A 19,221-nucleotide genomic window follows, 5' to 3' on the forward strand; every position below is an offset into this window, starting at 1 on the left:
TGCCCTCATTAATGGGGAGCTGCTTTTGGTCTTTTAATACACCCCTTCTCTGGATCAAAAGCGGTTCAATGACATGAAAATGAAAGGCTTACAGCACCAGGTATTCCCAGGCAGTCTCCCATCCAAGTACTAACCAAGTCCAGCCCTGCTTAGCTTCCGAGATCAGACGAGGTCGGGCGTGCTCAGGGTGGTATGGCCGTAAGCTGCTGGCCCCAGCACAATGTCTCAATTTATGGATTCAAGTGATTAGGTGGCAAGTACCTGAAGTTACGAAGACAATCCTATAACCATACCTGCATGTTTGCATAATACCCTAACCCAAAGGCTCAGTTTGGCATTTATCCAACAGCACAGGCCCTGGATTGTTGAAGATGGCCTCAAGAACCAGCACAGGACCTGGTGTGTTTTACATGGCCACAGCAAGCAGCACAGGGCCTGGTTTGGTGAAGATGGCCTCAGCAAGCAGCCACAGGCCCTGGTTTGATGTAAGTGGCCTCAGCCAGCAGCCACAGGCCCTGGTGTGTTGTAAGTGGCCTCAGCCAGCAGCCACAGGCCCTGGTGTGGTCTAAGTGGCCTCAGCCAGTGCCACAGGCCCTGGTGTGGTGTAAGTGGCCTGAGCAAGAGCCACAGACCCTGGTGTGGTGTAATTGGCCTCAATAGCAACTAAGGCCCTGGTGTGGTGTAGGTGGCCTCAGCCAGCAGCCACAGGCCCTGGTGTGGTGTAAGTGGCCTCAGCCAGAGCCACAGGCCCTGATGTGGTGTAAGTGGCCCCAGCCGGTCACTCAGGCCCTGGTGTGGTGTAGGTGGCATCAGCTAGCAGCACAAGACATTGGAAAAGAGCCAAAAGCAGTGTCGTTAATGTGCCCTCATTAATGGGCAGCTGCTTTTGGTCTTTTAATACACACCTTCTCTGGATCAAAAGCGGTTCAATGACATGAAAGGCTTACAGGACAAGGTATTCCCAGGCAGTCTCCCATCCAAGTACTAACCAAGCCCAGCCCTGCTTAGCTTCCGAGATCAGACGAGGTCGGGCGTGCTCAGGGTGGTATGGCCGTAAGCTGCTGGCCCCAGCACAATGTCTCAATTTATGGATTCAAGTGATTAGGTGGCAAGTACCTGAAGTTACGAAGACAATCCTATAACCATACCTGCATGTTTGCATAATACCCTAACCCAAAGGCTCAGTTTGGCATTTATCCAACAGCACAGGCCCTGGATTGTTGAAGATGGCCTCAGGAACCAGCACAGGGCCTGGTGTGTTGTACATGGCCACAGCAAGCAGCACAGGGCCTGGTTTGGTGAAGATGGCCTCGGCCAGAAGCACAGGGCCTGGTGTGATGTGAGTGGCCTGAGCAAGAGCCACAGGCCCTGGTGTGGTGTAAGTGGCCTCAGCCAGCAGCCACAGGCCCTGGTGTGGTGTAGGTGGCCTCAGCCAGCAGCCACAGGCCCTGGTGTGGTGTAAGTGGCCTGAGCAAGAGCCACAGGCCCTGGTTTGGTGTAAGTGGCCTCAGCCAGCAGCCACAGGCGCTGGTGTGTTGTAAGTGGCCTCAGCCAGCAGCCACAGGCCCTGGTGTGGTGTAAGTGGCCTGAGCAAGAGCCACAGGCCCTGGTTTGGTGTAAGTGGCCTCAGCCAGCAGCCACAGGCCCTGGTGTGTTGTAAGTGGCCTCAGCCAGCAGCCACAGGCCCTGGTGTGGTCTAAGTGGCCTCAGCCAGTGCCACAGGCCCTGGTGTGGTGTAAGTGGCCTGAGCAAGAGCCACAGGCCCTGGTGTGGTGTAAGTGGCCTGAGCAAGTGCCACAGGCCCTGGTGTGGTGTAAGTGGCCTAAGCCAGAGCCACAGGCCCTGGTGTGGTGTAAGTGGCCTCAATAGCAAATAAGGCCCTGGTGTGGTGTAAGTGGCCTGAGCAAGAGCCACAGGGCCTGGTTTGGTGAAGATGGCCTCAGCCAGAAGCGCAGGGCCTGGTGTGATGTGAGTGGCCTGAGCAAGAGCCACAGGCCCTGGTGTGGTGTAAGTGGCCTCAGCCAGCAGCCACAGGCCCTGGTGTGGTGTAAGTCGCCTCAGCCAGAAGCCACAGGCACTGGTGTGGTGTAAGTGGCCTCAGCCAGCAGCAAAAGGGCCCTGGTGTGGTGTAAGTCGCCTCAGCCAGCAGCCACAGGCCCTGGTGTGGTGTAGGTGGCCTCAGCCAGCAGCCACAGGCCCTGGTGTGGTGTAAGTGGCCTCAATAGCAACTAAGGCCCTGGTGTGGTGTAAGTGGCTTCAGCCAGCAGCCACAGGCTCTGGTGTGGTGTAACTGGCCTCAGCCAGCAGCCACAGGCCCTGGTGTGGTGTAAGTGGCCTCAGCCAGAGCCACAGGCCCTGATGTGGTGTAAGTGGCCCCAGCTGGTCACTCAGGCCCTGGTGTGGTGTAGGTGGCATCAGCTAGCAGCACAAGACATTGGAAAAGAGCCAAAAGCAGTGTTGTTAATGTGCCCTCATTAATGGGCAGATGCTTTTGGTCTTTTAATACACCCCTTCTCTGGATCAAAAGCGGTTCAATGACATGAAAAGGAAAGGCTTACAGCACCAGGTATTCCCAGGCAGTCTCCCATCCAAGTACTAACCAAGCCCAGCCCTGCTTAGCTTCCGAGATCAGACGAGGTCGGGCGTGCTCAGGGTGGTATGGCCGTAAGCTGCTGGCCCCAGCACAATGTCTCAATTTATGGATTCAAGTGATTAGGTGGCAAGTACCTGAAGTTACGAAGACAATCCTATAACCATACCTGCATGTTTGCATAATACCCTAACCCAAAGACTCAGTTTGGCATTTATCCAACAGCACAGGCCCTGGATTGTTGAAGATGGCCTCAGGAACCAGCACAGGGCCTGGTGTGTTGTACATGGCCACAGCAAGCAGCACAGGGCCTGGTTTGGTGAAGATGGCCTCGGCCAGAAGCGCAGGGCCTGGTGTGATGTGAGTGGCCTGAGCAAGAGCCACAGGCCCTGGTGTGGTGTAAGTGGCCTCAGCCAGCAGCCACAGGCCCTGGTGTGGTGTAAGTCGCCTCAGCCAGAAGCCACAGGCACTGGTGTGGTGTAAGTGGCCTCAGCCAGCAGCAAAAGGGCCCTGGTGTGGTGTAAGTCTCCTCAGTCAGCAGCCACAGGCCCTGGTGTGGTGTAGGTGGCCTCAGCCAGCAGCCACAGGCCCTGGTGTGGTGTAAGTGGCCTCAGCCAGCAGCCACAGGCCCTGGTGTGGTGTAAGTGGCCTCAGCCAGCAGCCACAGGCCCTGGTGTGGTGTAAGTGGCCTCAGCCAGTGCCACAGGCCCTGGTGTGGTGTAAGTGGCCTGAGCAAGAGCCACAGACCCTGGTGTGGTGTAATTGGCCTCAATAGCAACTAATTCCCTGGTGTGGTGTAGGTGGCCTCAGCCAGTGCCACAGGCCCTGGTGTGGTGTAATTGGCCTCAATAGCAACTAAGGCCCTGGTGTGGTGTAGGTGGCCTCAGCCAGCAGCCACAGGCCCTGGTGTGGTGTAAGTGGCTTCAGCCAGCAGCCACAGGCTCTGGTGTGGTGTAACTGGCCTCAGCCAGCAGCCACAGGCCCTGGTGTGGTGTAAGTGGCCTCAGCCAGAGCCACAGGCCCTGATGTGGTGTAAGTGGCCCCAGCCGGTCACTCAGGCCCTGGTGTGGTGTAGGTGGCATCAGCTAGCAGCCACAGGCCCTGGTGGGGTGTAGGTGGCCTCAGCCAGCAGCCACAGGCCCTGGTGTGGTGTAAGTGGCCTCAGCCAGCAGCCACAGGCCCTGATGTGGTGTAAGTGGCCCCAGCCGGTCACTTAGGCCCTGGTGTGGTGTAGGTGGCATCAGCTAGCAGCACAAGACATTGGAAAAGAGCCAAAAGCAGTGTCGTTAATGTGCCCTCATTAATGGGCAGCTGCTTTTGGTCTTTTAATACACCCCTTCTCTGGATCAAAAGCGGTTCAATGACATGAAAGGCTTACAGGACAAGGTATTCCCAGGCAGTCTCCCATCCAAGTACTAACCAAGCCCAGCCCTGCTTAGCTTACTAGATCAGACGAGGTCGGGGGTGCTCAGGGTGGTATGGCCGTAAGCTGCTGGCCCCAGCACAATGTCTCAATTTATGGATTCAAGTGATTAGGTGGCAAGTACCTGAAGTTACGAAGACAATCCTATAACCATACCTGCATGTTTGCATAATACCCTAACCCAAAGGCTCAGTTTGGCATTTATCCAACAGCACAGGCCCTGGATTGTTGAAGATGGCCTCAAGAACCAGCACAGGACCTGGTGTGTTTTACATGGCCACAGCAAGCAGCACAGGGCCTGGTATGGTGAAGATGGCCTCAGCAAGCAGCCACAGGCCCTGGTGTGGTGGAAGTGGCCTCAGCCAGCAGCCACAGGCCCTGGTGTGTTGTAAGTGGCCTCAGCCAGCAGCCACAGGCCCTGGTGTGGTCTAAGTGGCCTCAGCCAGTGCCACAGGCCCTGGTGTGGTGTAAGTGGCCTGAGCAAGAGCCACAGGCCCTGGTGTGGTGTAAGTGGCCTCAGCCAGCAGCCACAGGCCCTGGTGTGGTGTAAGTGGCCTGAGCAAGTGCCACAGGCCCTGGTGTGGTGTAAGTGACCTAAGCCAGAGCCACAGGCCCTGGTGTGGTGTAAGTGGCCTCAATAGCAAATAAGGCCCTGGTGTGGTGTAAGTGGCCTGAGCAAGAGCCACAGGGCCTGGTTTGGTGAAGATGGCCTCGGCCAGAAGCGCAGGGCCTGGTGTGATGTGAGTGGCCTGAGCAAGAGCCACAGGCCCTGGTGTGGTGTAAGTGGCCTCAGCCAGCAGCCACAGGCCCTGGTGTGGTGTAAGTCGCCTCAGCCAGAAGCCACAGGCACTGGTGTGGTGTAAGTGGCCTCAGGAACCAGCACAGGGCCTGGTGTGTTGTACATGGCCACAGCTAGCAGCAGAGGGCCAGGTTTGGTGAAGATGGCCTCGGCCAGAAGCGCAGGGCCTGGTGTGGTGTAAGTCGCCTCAGCCAGAAGCCACAGGCACTGGTGTGGTGTAAGTGGCCTCAGCCAGCAGCAAAAGGGCCCTGGTGTGGTGTAAGTCGCCTCAGCCAGCAGCCACAGGCCCTGGTGGGGTGTAGGTGGCCTCAGCCAGCAGCCACAGGCCCTGGTGTGGTGTAAGTGGCCTCAGCCAGCAGCCACAGGCCCTGGTGTGGTGTAAGTCGCCTCAGCCAGTGCCACAGGCCCTGGTGTGGTGTAAGTGGCCTGAGCAAGAGCCACAGACCCTGGTGTGGTGTAATTGGCCTCAATAGCAACTAAGGCCCTGGTGTGGTGTAAGTGGCTTCAGCCAGCAGCCACAAGCTCTGGTGTGGTGTAACTGGCCTCAGCCAGCAGCCACAGGCCCTGGTGTGGTGTAAGTGGCCTGAGCAAGAGCCACAGACCCTGGTGTGGTGTAATTGGCCTCAATAGCAACTAAGGCCCTGGTGTGGTGTAGGTGGCCTCAGCCAGCAGCCACAGGCCCTGGTTTGGTGTAAGTGGCCTCAGCCAGCAGCCACAGGCCCTGGTGTGTTGTAAGTGGCCTCAGCCAGCAGCCACAGGCCCTGGTGTGGTGTAAGTGGCCTGAGCAAGAGCCACAGGCCCTGGTTTGGTGTAAGTGGCCTCAGCCAGCAGCCACAGGCCCTGGTGTGTTGTAAGTGGCCTCAGCCAGCAGCCACAGGCCCTGGTGTGGTCTAAGTGGCCTCAGCCAGTGCCACAGGCCCTGGTGTGGTGTAAGTGGCCTGAGCAAGAGCCACAGGCCCTGGTGTGGTGTAAGTGGCCTAAGCCAGAGCCACAGGCCCTGGTGTGGTGTAAGTGGCCTCAATAGCAAATAAGGCCCTGGTGTGGTGTAAGTGGCCTGAGCAAGAGCCACAGGGCCTGGTTTGGTGAAGATGGCCTCAGCCAGAAGCGCAGGGCCTGGTGTGATGTGAGTGGCCTGAGCAAGAGCCACAGGCCCTGGTGTGGTGTAAGTGGCCTCAGCCAGCAGCCACAGGCCCTGGTGTGGTGTAAGTGGCCTGAGCAAGAGCCACAGGCCCTGGTGTGGTGTAAGTGGCCTGAGCAAGTGCCACAGGCCCTGGTGTGGTGTAAGTGGCCTGAGCAAGAGCCACAGGGCCTGGTTTGGTGAAGATGGCCTCAGCCAGAAGCGCAGGGCCTGGTGTGATGTGAGTGGCCTGAGCAAGAGCCACAGGCCCTGGTGTGGTGTAAGTCACCTCAGCCAGAAGCCACAGGCACTGGTGTGGTGTAAGTGGCCTCAGCCAGCAGCAAAAGGGCCCTGGTGTGGTGTAAGTCGCCTCAGCCAGCAGCCACAGGCCCTGGTGTGGTGTAGGTGGCCTCAGCCAGCAGCCACAGGCCCTGGTGTGGTGTAAGTGGCCTCAATAGCAACTAAGGCCCTGGTGTGGTGTAAGTGGCTTCAGCCAGCAGCCACAGGCTCTGGTGTGGTGTAACTGGCCTCAGCCAGCAGCCACAGGCCCTGGTGTGGTGTAAGTGGCCTCAGCCAGCAGCCACAGGCCCTGATGTGGTGTAAGTGGCCCCAGCCGGTCACTCAGGCCCTGGTGTGGTGTAGGTGGCATCAGCTAGCAGCACAAGACATTGGAAAAGAGCCAAAAGCAGTGTTGTTAATGTGCCCTCATTAATGGGCAGATGCTTTTGGTCTTTTAATACACCCCTTCTCTGGATCAAAAGCGGTTCAATGACATGAAAAGGAAAGGCTTACAGCACCAGGTGTTCCCAGGCAGTCTCCCATCCAAGTACTAACCAAGCCCAGCCCTGCTTAGCTTCCGAGATCAGACGAGGTCAGGCGTGCTCAGGGTGGTATGGCCGTAAGCTGCTGGCCCCAGCACAATGTCTCAATTTATGGATTCAAGTGATTAGGTGGCAAGTACCTGAAGTTACGAAGACAATCCTATAACCATACCTGCATGTTTGCATAATACCCTAACCCAAAGGCTCAGTTTGGCATTTATCCAACAGCACAGGCCCTGGATTGTTGAAGATGGCCTCAGGAACCAGCACAGGGCCTGGTGTGTTGTACATGGCCACAGCAAGCAGCACAGGGCCTGGTTTGGTGAAGATGGCCTCGGCCAGAAGCGCAGGGCCTGGTGTGATGTGAGTGGCCTGAGCAAGAGCCACAGGCCCTGGTGTGGTGTAAGTGGCCTGAGCAAGAGCCACAGGCCCTGGTGTGGTGTAAGTGGCCTGAGCAAGAGCCACAGGCCCTGGTGTGTTGTAAGTGGCCTCAGCCAGCAGCCACAGGCCCTGGTGTGGTGTAGGTGGCCTCAGCCAGCAGCCACAGGCCCTTGTGTGGTGTAAGTGGCCTCAGCCAGCAGCCACAGGCCCTGGTGTGGTGTAAGTGGCCTCAGCCAGTGCCACAGGCCCTGGTGTGGTGTAAGTGGCCTGAGCAAGAGCCACAGACCCTGGTGTGGTGTAATTGGCCTCAATAGCAACTAAGGCCCTGGTGTGGTGTAGGTGGCCTCAGCCAGCAGCCACAGGCCCTGGTGTGGTGTAAGTGGCCTCAGCCAGCAGCCACAGGCCCTGATGTGGTGTAAGTGGCCCCAGCCGGTCACTCAGGCCCTGGTGTGGTGTAAGTGGCATCAGCTAGCAGCACAAGACATTGGAAAACAGCCAAAATGTCGTTAATGTGCCCTCATTAATGGGGAGCTGCTTTTGGTCTTTTAATACACCCCTTCTCTGGATCAAAAGCGGTTCAATGACATGAAAATGAAAGGCTTACAGCACCAGGTATTCCCAGGCAGTCTCCCATCCAAGTACTAACCAAGCCCAGCCCTGCTTAGCTTCCGAGATCAGACGAGGTCGGGCGTGCTCAGGGTGGTATGGCCGTAAGCTGCTGGCCCCAGCACAATGTCTCAATTTATGGATTCAAGTGATTAGGTGGCAAGTACCTGAAGTTACGAAGACAATCCTATAACCATACCTGCATGTTTGCATAATACCCTAACCCAAAGGCTCAGTTTGGCATTTATCCAACAGCACAGGCCCTGGATTGTTGAAGATGGCCTCAAGAACCAGCACAGGACCTGGTGTGTTTTACATGGCCACAGCAAGCAGCACAGGGCCTGGTTTGGTGAAGATGGCCTCAGCAAGCAGCCACAGGCCCTGGTTTGGTGTAAGTGGCCTCAGCCAGCAGCCACAGGCCCTGGTGTGTTGTAAGTGGCCTCAGCCAGCAGCCACAGGCCCTGGTGTGGTCTAAGTGGCCTCAGCCAGTGCCACAGGCCCTGGTGTGGTGTAAGTGGCCTGAGCAAGAGCCACAGGCCCTGGTGTGGTGTAAGTGGCCTCAGCCAGCAGCCACAGGCCCTGGTGTGGTGTAAGTGGCCTGAGCAAGTGCCACAGGCCCTGGTGTGGTGTAAGTGACCTAAGCCAGAGCCACAGGCCCTGGTGTGGTGTAAGTGGCCTCAATAGCAAATAAGGCCCTGGTGTGGTGTAAGTGGCCTGAGCAAGAGCCACAGGGCCTGGTTTGGTGAAGATGGCCTCGGCCAGAAGCGCAGGGCCTGGTGTGATGTGAGTGGCCTGAGCAAGAGCCACAGGCCCTGGTGTGGTGTAAGTGGCCTCAGCCAGCAGCCACAGGCCCTGGTGTGGTGTAAGTCGCCTCAGCCAGAAGCCACAGGCACTGGTGTGGTGTAAGTGGCCTCAGGAACCAGCACAGGGCCTGGTGTGTTGTACATGGCCACAGCTAGCAGCAGAGGGCCAGGTTTGGTGAAGATGGCCTCGGCCAGAAGCGCAGGGCCTGGTGTGATGTGAGTGGCCTGAGCAAGAGCCACAGGCCCTGGTGTGGTGTAAGTGGCCTCAATAGCAACTAAGGCCCTGGTGTGGTGTAACTGGCCTCAGCCAGCAGCCACAGGCCCTGGTGTGGTGTAAGTGGCCTCAGCCAGAGCCACAGGCCCTGGTGTGGTGTAGGTGGCATCAGCTAGCAGCACAAGACATTGGAAAAGAGCCAAAAGCAGTGTCGTTAATGTGCCCTCATTAATGGGCAGCTGCTTTTGGTCTTTTAATACACCCCTTCTCTGGATCAAAAGCGGTTCAATGACATGAAAATGAAAGACTTACAGCACCAGGTATTCCCAGGCAGTCTCCCATCCAAGTACTAACCAAGCCCAGCCCTGCTTAGCTTCCGAGATCAGACGAGGTCGGGCGTGCTCAGGGTGGTATGGCCGTAAGCTGCTGGCCCCAGCACAATGTCTCAATTTATGGATTCAAGTGATGAGGTGGCAAGTACCTGAAGTTACGAAGACAATCCTATAACCATACCTGCATGTTTGCATAATACCCTAACCCAAAGGCTCAGTTTGGCATTTATCCAACAGCACAGGCCCTGGATTGTTGAAGATGGCCTCAGGAACCAGCACAGGGCCTGGTGTGTTGTACATGGCCACAGCAAGCAGCACAGGGCCTGGTTTGGTGAAGATGGCCTCGGCCAGAAGCACAGGGCCTGGTGTGATATGAGTGGCCTGAGCAAGAGCCACAGGCCCTGGTGTGTTGTAAGTGGCCTCAGCCAGCAGCCACAGGCCCTGGTGTGGTGTAGGTGGCCTCAGCCAGCAGCCACAGGCCCTTGTGTGGTGTAAGTGGCCTCAGCCAGCAGCCACAGGCCCTGGTGTGGTGTAAGTGGCCTCAGCCAGTGCCACAGGCCCTGGTGTGGTGTAAGTGGCCTGAGCAAGAGCCACAGACCCTGGTGTGGTGTAATTGGCCTCAGCCAGCAGCCACAGGCCCTGGTGTGGTGTAAGTGGCCTCAGCCAGAGCCACAGGCCCTGATGTGGTGTAAGTGGCCCCAGCCGGTCACTCAGGCCCTGGTGTGGTGTAAGTGGCCTCAGCCAGAGCCACAGGCCCTGATGTGGTGTAAGTGGCCCCAGCCGGTCACTCAGGCCCTTGTGTGGTGTAAGTGGCCTCAGCCAGCAGCCACAGGCCCTGGTGTGGTGTAAGTGGCCTCAGCCAGCAGCCACAGGCCCTGGTGTGGTGTAAGTGGCCTCAGCCAGAGCCACAGGCCCTGATGTGGTGTAAGTGGCCCCAGCGGGTCACTCAGGCCCTTGTGTGGTGTAACTGGCCTCAGCCAGCAGCCACAGGCCCTGGTGTGGTGTAAGTCGCCTCAGCCAGAAGCCACAGGCACTGGTGTGGTGTAAGTGGCCTCAGCCAGCAGCAAAAGGGCCCTGGTGTGGTGTAAGTCGCCTCAGTCAGCAGCCACAGGCCCTGGTGTGGTGTAGGTGGCCTCAGCCAGCAGCCACAGGCCCTGGTGTGGTGTAAGTGGTCTCAGCCAGCAGCCACAGGCCCTGGTGTGGTGTAGGTGGTCTCAGCCAGCAGCCACAGGCCCTTGTGTGGTGTAAGTGGCCTCAGCCAGTGCCACAGGCCCTGGTGTGGTGTAAGTGGCCTGAGCAAGAGCCACAGACCCTGGTGTGGTGTAATTGGCCTCAATAGCAAATAAGGCCCTGGTGTGGTGTAAGTGGCCTGAGCAAGAGCCACAGGGCCTGGTTTGGTGAAGATGGCCTCGGCCAGAAGCGCAGGGCCTGGTGTGATGTGAGTGGCCTGAGCAAGAGCCACAGGCCCTGGTGTGGTGTAAGTGGCCTCAGCCAGCAGCCACAGGCCCTGGTGTGGTGTAGGTGGCCTCAGCCAGCAGCCACAGGCCCTTGTGTGGTGTAAGTGGCCTCAGCCAGCAGCCACAGGCCCTGGTGTGGTGTAGGTGGCCTCAGCCAGCAGCCACAGGCCCTGGTGTGGTGTAAGTGGCCTCAGCCAGTGCCACAGGCCCTGGTGTGGTGTAAGTGGCCTGAGCAAGAGCCACAGACCCTGGTGTGGTGTAATTGGCCTCAATAGCAACTAAGGCCCTGGTGTGGTGTAGGTGGCCTCAGCCAGCAGCCACAGGCCCTGGTGTGGTGTAAGTGGCCTCAGCCAGAGCCACAGGCCCTGATGTGGTGTAAGTGGCCCCAGCCGGTCACTCAGGCCCTGGTGTGGTGTAGGTGGCATCAGCTAGCAGCACAAGACATTGGAAAAGAGCCAAAAGCAGTGTTGTTAATGTGCCCTCATTAATGGGCAGATGCTTTTGGTCTTTTAATACACCCCTTCTCTGGATCAAAAGCGGTTCAATGACATGAAAAGGAAAGGCTTACAGCACCAGGTATTCCCAGGCAGTCTCCCATCCAAGTATTAACCAAGCCCAGCCCTGCTTAGCTTCCGAGATCAGACGAGGTCGGGCGTGCTCAGGGTGGTATGGCCGTAAGCTGCTGGCCCCAGCACAATGTCTCAATTTATGGATTCAAGTGATTAGGTGGCAAGTACCTGAAGTTACGAAGACAATCCTATAACCATACCTGCATGTTTGCATAATACCCTAACCCAAAGGCTCAGTTTGGCATTTATCCAACAGCACAGGCCCTGGATTGTTGAAGATGGCCTCAGGAACCAGCACAGGGCCTGGTGTGTTGTACATGGCCACAGCAAGCAGCACAGGGCCTGGTTTGGTGAAGATGGCCTCGGCCAGAAGCGCAGGGCCTGGTGTGATGTGAGTGGCCTGAGCAAGAGCCACAGGCCCTGGTGTGGTGTAAGTGGCCTGAGCAAGAGCCACAGGCCCTGGTGTGGTGTAAGTGGCCTGAGCAAGAGCCACAGGCCCTGGTGTGTTGTAAGTGGCCTCAGCCAGCAGCCACAGGCCCTGGTGTGGTGTAGGTGGCCTCAGCCAGCAGCCACAGGCCCTTGTGTGGTGTAAGTGGCCTCAGCCAGCAGCCACAGGCCCTGGTGTGGTGTAAGTGGCCTCAGCCAGTGCCACAGGCCCTGGTGTGGTGTAAGTGGCCTGAGCAAGAGCCACAGACCCTGGTGTGGTGTAATTGGCCTCAATAGCAACTAAGGCCCTGGTGTGGTGTAGGTGGCCTCAGCCAGCAGCCACAGGCCCTGGTGTGGTGTAAGTGGCCTCAGCCAGCAGCCACAGGCCCTGATGTGGTGTAAGTGGCCCCAGCCGGTCACTCAGGCCCTGGTGTGGTGTAGGTGGCATCAGCTAGCAGCACAAGACATTGGAAAACAGCCAAAATGTCGTTAATGTGCCCTCATTAATGGGGAGCTGCTTTTGGTCTTTTAATACACCCCTTCTCTGGATCAAAAGCGGTTCAATGACATGAAAATCAAAGGCTTACAGCACCAGGTATTCCCAGGCAGTCTCCCATCCAAGTACTAACCAAGCCCAGCCCTGCTTAGCTTCCGAGATCAGACGAGGTCGGGCGTGCTCAGGGTGGTATGGCCGTAAGCTGCTGGCCCCAGCACAATGTCTCAATTTATGGATTCAAGTGATTAGGTGGCAAGTACCTGAAGTTACGAAGACAATCCTATAACCATACCTGCATGTTTGCATAATACCCTAACCCAAAGGCTCAGTTTGGCATTTATCCAACAGCACAGGCCCTGGATTGTTGAAGATGGCCTCAAGAACCAGCACAGGACCTGGTGTGTTTTACATGGCCACAGCAAGCAGCACAGGGCCTGGTTTGGTGAAGATGGCCTGAGCAAGTGCCACAGGCCCTGGTGTGGTGTAAGTGACCTAAGCCAGAGCCACAGGCCCTGGTGTGGTGTAAGTGGCCTCAATAGCAAATAAGGCCCTGGTGTGGTGTAAGTGGCCTGAGCAAGAGCCACAGGGCCTGGTTTGGTGAAGATGGCCTCGGCCAGAAGCACAGGGCCTGGTGTGATATGAGTGGCCTGAGCAAGAGCCACAGGCCCTGGTGTGTTGTAAGTGGCCTCAGCCAGCAGCCACAGGCCCTGGTGTGGTGTAGGTGGCCTCAGCCAGCAGCCACAGGCCCTTGTGTGGTGTAAGTGGCCTCAGCCAGCAGCCACAGGCCCTGGTGTGGTGTAAGTGGCCTCAGCCAGTGCCACAGGCCCTGGTGTGGTGTAAGTGGCCTGAGCAAGAGCCACAGACCCTGGTGTGGTGTAATTGGCCTCAGCCAGCAGCCACAGGCCCTGGTGTGGTGTAAGTGGCCTCAGCCAGAGCCACAGGCCCTGATGTGGTGTAAGTGGCCCCAGCCGGTCACTCAGGCCCTGGTGTGGTGTAAGTGGCCTCAGCCAGAGCCACAGGCCCTGATGTGGTGTAAGTGGCCCCAGCCGGTCACTCAGGCCCTTGTGTGGTGTAAGTGGCCTCAGCCAGCAGCCACAGGCCCTGGTGTGGTGTAAGTGGCCTCAGCCAGCAGCCACAGGCCCTGGTGTGGTGTAAGTGGCCTCAGCCAGAGCCACAGGCCCTGATGTGGTGTAAGTGGCCCCAGCGGGTCACTCAGGCCCTTGTGTGGTGTAAGTGGCCTCAGCCAGCAGCCACAGGCCCTGGTGTGGTGTAAGTCGCCTCAGCCAGAAGCCACAGGCACTGGTGTGGTGTAAGTGGCCTCAGCCAGCAGCAAAAGGGCCCTGGTGTGGTGTAAGTCGCCTCAGTCAGCAGCCACAGGCCCTGGTGTGGTGTAGGTGGCCTCAGCCAGCAGCCACAGGCCCTGGTGTGGTGTAAGTGGTCTCAGCCAGCAGCCACAGGCCCTGGTGTGGTGTAGGTGGTCTCAGCCAGCAGCCACAGGCCCTTGTGTGGTGTAAGTGGCCTCAGCCAGTGCCACAGGCCCTGGTGTGGTGTAAGTGGCCTGAGCAAGAGCCACAGACCCTGGTGTGGTGTAATTGGCCTCAATAGCAAATAAGGCCCTGGTGTGGTGTAAGTGGCCTGAGCAAGAGCCACAGGGCCTGGTTTGGTGAAGATGGCCTCGGCCAGAAGCGCAGGGCCTGGTGTGATGTGAGTGGCCTGAGCAAGAGCCACAGGCCCTGGTGTGGTGTAAGTGGCCTCAGCCAGCAGCCACAGGCCCTGGTGTGGTGTAGGTGGCCTCAGCCAGCAGCCACAGGCCCTTGTGTGGTGTAAGTGGCCTCAGCCAGCAGCCACAGGCCCTGGTGTGGTGTAGGTGGCCTCAGCCAGCAGCCACAGGCCCTGGTGTGGTGTAAGTGGCCTCAGCCAGTGCCACAGGCCCTGGTGTGGTGTAAGTGGCCTGAGCAAGAGCCACAGACCCTGGTGTGGTGTAATTGGCCTCAATAGCAACTAAGGCCCTGGTGTGGTGTAGGTGGCCTCAGCCAGCAGCCACAGGCCCTGGTGTGGTGTAAGTGGCCTCAGCCAGAGCCACAGGCCCTGATGTGGTGTAAGTGGCCCCAGCCGGTCACTCAGGCCCTGGTGTGGTGTAGGTGGCATCAGCTAGCAGCACAAGACATTGGAAAAGAGCCAAAAGCAGTGTCGTTAATGTGCCCTCATTAATGGGCAGCTGCTTTTGGTCTTTTAATACACCCCTTCTCTGGATCAAAAGCGGTTCAATGACATGAAAATGAAAGGCTTACAGCACCAGGTATTCCCAGGCAGTCTCCCATCCAAGTACTAACCAAGCCCAGCCCTGCTTAGCTTCCGAGATCAGACGAGGTCGGGCGTGCTCAGGGTGGTATGGCCGTAAGCTGCTGGCCCCAGCACAATGTCTCAATTTATGGATTCAAGTGATTAGGTGGCAAGTACCTGAAGTTACGAAGACAATCCTATAACCATACCTGCATGTTTGCATAATACCCTAACCCAAAGGCTCAGTTTGGCATTTATCCAACAGCACAGGCCCTGGATTGTTGAAGATGGCCTCAGGAACCAGCACAGGGCCTGGTGTGTTGTACATGGCCACAGCAAGCAGCACAGGGCCTGGTTTGGTGAAGATGGCCTCGGCCAGAAGCACAGGGCCTGGTGTGATGTGAGTGGCCTGAGCAAGAGCCACAGGCCCTGGTGTGGTGTAAGTGGCCTGAGCAAGAGCCACAGGCCCTGGTTTGGTGTAAGTGGCCTCAGCCAGCAGCCACAGGCCCTGGTGTGTTGTAAGTGGCCTCAGCCAGCAGCCACAGGCCCTGGTGTGGTGTAAGTGGCCTGAGCAAGAGCCACAGGCCCTGGTTTGGTGTAAGTGGCCTCAGCCAGCAGCCACAGGCCCTGGTGTGTTGTAAGTGGCCTCAGCCAGCAGCCACAGGCCCTGGTGTGGTCTAAGTGGCCTCAGCCAGTGCCACAGGCCCTGGTGTGGTGTAAGTGGCCTGAGCAAGAGCCACAGGCCCTGGTGTGGTGTAAGTGGCCTGAGCAAGTGCCACAGGCCCTGGTGTGGTGTAAGTGGCCTAAGCCAGAGCCACAGGCCCTGGTGTGGTGTAAGTGGCCTCAATAGCAAATAAGGCCCTGGTGTGGTGTAAGTGGCCTGAGCAAGAGCCACAGGGCCTGGTTTGGTGAAGATGGCCTCAGCCAGAAGCGCAGGGCCTGGTGTGATGTGAGTGGCCTGAGCAAGAGCCACAGGCCCTGGTGTGGTGTAAGTGGCCTCAGCCAGCAGCCACAGGCCCTGGTGTGGTGTAAGTCACCTCAGCCAGAAGCCACAGGCACTGGTGTGGTGTAAGTGGCCTCAGCCAGCAGCAAAAGGGCCCTGGTGTGGTGTAAGTCGCCTCAGCCAGCAGCCACAGGCCCTGGTGTGGTGTAGGTGGCCTCAGCCAGCAGCCACAGGCCCTGGTGTGGTGTAAGTGGCCTCAATAGCAACTAAGGCCCTGGTGTGGTGTAAGTGGCTTCAGCCAGCAGCCACAGGCCCTGGTGTGTTGTAAGTGGCCTCAGCCAGCAGCCACAGGCCCTGGTGTGGTCTAAGTGGCCTCAGCCAGTGCCACAGGCCCTGGTGTGGTGTAAGTGGCCTGAGCAAGAGCCACAGGGCCTGGTTTGGTGAAGATGGCCTCGGCCAGAAGCGCAGGGCCTGGTGTGATGTGAGTGGCCTGAGCAAGAGCCACAGGCCCTGGTGTGGTGTAAGTGGCCTCAGCCAGAGCCACAGGCCCTGATGTGGTGTAAGTGGCCCCAGCCGGTCACTCACGCCCTGGTGTGGTGTAGGTGGCCCCAGCCGGTCACTCACGCCCTGGTGTGGTGTAGGTGGCATCAGCTAGCAGCACAGGGCCTGGTTTGGTGAAGATGGCCTCGGCCAGAAGCGCAGGGCCTGGTGTGATGTGAGTGGCCTGAGCAAGAGCCACAGGCACTGGTGTGGTGTAAGTCGCCTCAGCCAGCAGCCACAGGCCCTGGTGTGGTGTAAGTCGCCTCAGCCAGAAGCCACAGGCACTGGTGTGGTGTAAGTGGCCTCAGCCAGCAGCAAAAGGGCCCTGGTGTGGTGTAAGTCGCCTCAGCCAGCAGCCACAGGCCCTGGTGGGGTTTAGGTGGCCTCAGCCAGCAGCCACAGGCCCTGGTGTGGTGTAAGTGGCCTCAGCCAGCAGCCACAGGCCCTGGTGTGGTGTAAGTCGCCTCAGCCAGTGCCACAGGCCCTGGTGTGGTGTAAGTGGCCTGAGCAAGAGCCACAGACCCTGGTGTGGTGTAATTGGCCTCAATAGCAACTAAGGCCCTGGTGTGGTGTAAGTGGCTTCAGCCAGCAGCCACAGGCCCTGGTGTGTTGTAAGTGGCCTCAGCCAGCAGCCACAGGCCCTGGTGTGGTCTAAGTGGCCTCAGCCAGTGCCACAGGCCCTGGTGTGGTGTAAGTGGCCTGAGCAAGAGCCACAGGCCCTGGTGTGGTGTAAGTGGCCTCAGCCAGCAGCCACAGGCCCTGGTGTGGTGTAAGTGGCCTGAGCAAGTGCCACAGGCCCTGGTGTGGTGTAAGTGGCCTAAGCCAGAGCCACAGGCCCTGGTGTGGTGTAAGTGGCCTCAATAGCAAATAAGGCCCTGGTGTGGTGTAAGTGGCCTGAGCAAGAGCCACAGGGCCTGGTTTGGTGAAGATGGCCTCGGCCAGAAGCGCAGGGCCTGGTGTGATGTGAGTGGCCTGAGCAAGAGCCACAGGCCCTGGTGTGGTGTAAGTGGCCTCAGCCAGCAGCCACAGGCCCTGGTGTGGTGTAAGTCGCCTGAGCCAGAAGCCACAGGCACTGGTGTGGTGTAAGTGGCCTCAGCCAGCAGCAAAAGGGCCCTGGTGTGGTGTAAGTCGCCTCAGCCAGCAGCCACAGGCCCTGGTGTGGTGTAGGTGGCCTCAGCCAGCAGCCACAGGCCCTGGTGTGGTGTAAGTGGCCTCAATAGCAACTAAGGCCCTGGTGTGGTGTAAGTGGCTTCAGCCAGCAGCCACAGGCTCTGGTGTGGTGTAACTGGCCTCAGCCAGCAGCCACAGGCCCTGGTGTGGTGTAAGTGGCCTCAGCCAGAGCCACAGGCCCTGATGTGGTGTAAGTGGCCCCAGCCGGTCACTCAGGCCCTGGTGTGGTGTAGGTGGCATCAGCTAGCAGCAGAGGGCCAGGTTTGGTGAAGATGGCCTCGGCCAGAAGCGCAGGGCCTGGTGTGGTGTAAGTCGCCTCAGCCAGAAGCCACAGGCACTGGTGTGGTGTAAGTGGCCTCAGCCAGCAGCAAAAGGGCCCTGGTGTGGTGTAAGTCGCCTCAGCCAGCAGCCACAGGCCCTGGTGGGGTGTAGGTGGCCTCAGCCAGCAGCCACAGGCCCTGGTGTGGTGTAAGTGGCCTCAGCCAGCAGCCACAGGCCCTGGTGTGGTGTAAGTCGCCTCAGCCAGTGCCACAGGCCCTGGTGTGTTGTAAGTGGCCTCAGCCAGCAGCCACAGGCCCTGGTGTGGTGTAAGTGGCCTGAGCAAGAGCCACAGGCCCTGGTTTGGTGTAAGTGGCCTGAGCAAGAGCCACAGGCCCTGGTGTGGTGTAAGTGGCCTGAGCAAGAGCCACAGGCCCTGGTGTGGTGTAAGTGGCCTGAGCAAGAGCCACAGGCCCTGGTGTGGTGTAAGTGGTCTCAGCCAGCAGCCACAGGCCCTGGTGTGGTGTAAGTGGCCTGAGCAAGAGCCACAGGCCCTGGTTTGGTGTAAGTGGCCTCAGCCAGCAGCCACAGGCCCTGGTGTGTTGTAAGTGGCCTCAGCCAGCAGCCACAGGCCCTGGTGTGGTGTAAGTGGCCTGAGCAAGAGCCACAGGCCCTGGTTTGGTGTAAGTGGCCTCAGCCAGCAGCCACAGGCCCTGGTGTGTTGTAAGTGGCCTCAGCCAGCAGCCACAGGCCCTGGTGTGGTCTAAGTGGCCTCAGCCAGTGCCACAGGCCCTGGTGTGGTGTAAGTGGCCTGAGCAAGAGCCACAGGCCCTGGTGTGGTGTAAGTGGCCTGAGCAAGTGCCACAGGCCCTGGTGTGGTGTAAGTGGCCTGAGCAAGAGCCACAGGGCCTGGTTTGGTGAAGATGGCCTCGGCCAGAAGCGCAGGGCCTGGTGTGATGTGAGTGGCCTGAGCAAGAGCCACAGGCCCTGGTGTGGTGTAAGTGGCCTCAGCCAGCAGCCACAGGCCCTGGTGTGGTGTAAGTCGCCTCAGCCAGAAGCCACAGGCACTGGTGTGGTGTAAGTGGCCTCAGCCAGCAGCAAAAGGGCCCTGGTGTGGTGTAAGTCGCCTCAGCCAGCAGCCACAGGCCCTGGTGTGGTGTAGGTGGCCTCAGCCAGCAGCCACAGGCCCTGGTGTGGTGTAAGTGGCCTCAATAGCAACTAAGGCCCTGGTGTGGTGTAAGTGGCTTCAGCCAGAAGCCACAGGCACTGGTGTGGTGTAAGTGGCCTCAGCCAGCAGCAAAAGGGCCCTGGTGTGGTGTAAGTGGCCTGAGCAAGAGCCACAGGCCCTGGTGTGGTGTAAGTGGCCTGAGCAAGAGCCACAGGCCCTGGTGTGGTGTAAGTGGCCTGAGCAAGAGCCACAGGCCGTGGTGTGGTGTAAGTGGCCTGAGCAAGAGCCACAGGCCGTGGTGTGGTGTAAGTGGCCTGAGCAAGAGCCACAGGCCCTGGTGTGGTGTAAGTGGTCTCAGCCAGCAGCCACAGGCCCTGGTGTGGTGTAAGTGGTCTCAGCCAGCAGCCACAGGCCCTGGTGTGGTGTAAGTGGCCTCAGCCAGCAGCCACAGGCCCTGGTGTGGTGTAAGTGGCCTCAGCCAGTGCCACAGGCCCTGGTGTGGTGTAAGTGGCCTGAGCAAGAGCCACAGACCGTGGTGTGGTGTAATTGGCCTCAATAGCAACTAAGGCCCTGGTGTGGTGTAAGTCGCCTCAGCCAGCAGCCACAGGCCCTGGTGTGGTGTAGGTGGCCTCAGCCAGCAGCCACAGGCCCTGGTGTGGTGTAAGTGGCCTCAATAGCAACTAAGGCCCTGGTGTGGGGTAAGTGGCTTCAGCCAGCAGCCACAGGCTCTGGTGTGGTGTAACTGGCCTCAGCCAGCAGCCACAGGCCCTGGTGTGGTGTAAGTGGCCTCAGCCAGAGCCACAGGCCCTGATGTGGTGTAAGTGG

At 58.7% G+C, this 19,221-nt stretch overlaps 1 protein-coding gene, 7 non-coding genes and 3 pseudogenes across 10 annotated transcripts in view; all 11 read right to left on the reverse strand.

Annotated features, from left to right (window-relative positions):
- LOC146637699 (BPTF-associated chromatin complex component 1-like) overlaps nucleotides 1-19,221 on the reverse strand; it is a 495,253-nt gene that overhangs the window by 451,774 nt on the left and 24,258 nt on the right. The gene's annotated exons all lie outside the window — the stretch shown is intronic.
- LOC146637949 (5S ribosomal RNA) lies at nucleotides 86-204 on the reverse strand. Its single transcript, XR_014905588.1, has one exon. It is a non-coding gene; the product is annotated as a 5S ribosomal RNA (ribosomal RNA).
- On the reverse strand, nucleotides 941-1,059 carry LOC146637950 (5S ribosomal RNA; annotated as a pseudogene).
- LOC146637951 (5S ribosomal RNA) lies at nucleotides 2,552-2,670 on the reverse strand. Its single transcript, XR_014905493.1, has one exon. It is a non-coding gene; the product is annotated as a 5S ribosomal RNA (ribosomal RNA).
- Nucleotides 3,962-4,080, reverse strand: LOC146637952 (5S ribosomal RNA; annotated as a pseudogene).
- Nucleotides 6,715-6,833, reverse strand: LOC146637953 (5S ribosomal RNA). The gene has a single exon (XR_014905598.1). It is a non-coding gene; the product is annotated as a 5S ribosomal RNA (ribosomal RNA).
- LOC146637954 (5S ribosomal RNA) lies at nucleotides 7,729-7,847 on the reverse strand. Its single transcript, XR_014905494.1, has one exon. It is a non-coding gene; the product is annotated as a 5S ribosomal RNA (ribosomal RNA).
- On the reverse strand, nucleotides 9,060-9,178 carry LOC146637955 (5S ribosomal RNA). The gene has a single exon (XR_014905559.1). It is a non-coding gene; the product is annotated as a 5S ribosomal RNA (ribosomal RNA).
- On the reverse strand, nucleotides 11,105-11,223 carry LOC146637956 (5S ribosomal RNA; annotated as a pseudogene).
- LOC146637957 (5S ribosomal RNA) lies at nucleotides 12,119-12,237 on the reverse strand. Its single transcript, XR_014905496.1, has one exon. It is a non-coding gene; the product is annotated as a 5S ribosomal RNA (ribosomal RNA).
- On the reverse strand, nucleotides 14,319-14,437 carry LOC146637958 (5S ribosomal RNA). Its single transcript, XR_014905497.1, has one exon. It is a non-coding gene; the product is annotated as a 5S ribosomal RNA (ribosomal RNA).

This window comes from Diplotaxodon limnothrissa, linkage group LG3, assembly GCF_057381915.1.
Source record: "Diplotaxodon limnothrissa isolate DT_005_m linkage group LG3, D_limnothrissa_male_GT1.1, whole genome shotgun sequence".
NCBI classification, from domain to species: domain Eukaryota; kingdom Metazoa; phylum Chordata; class Actinopteri; order Cichliformes; family Cichlidae; genus Diplotaxodon; species Diplotaxodon limnothrissa.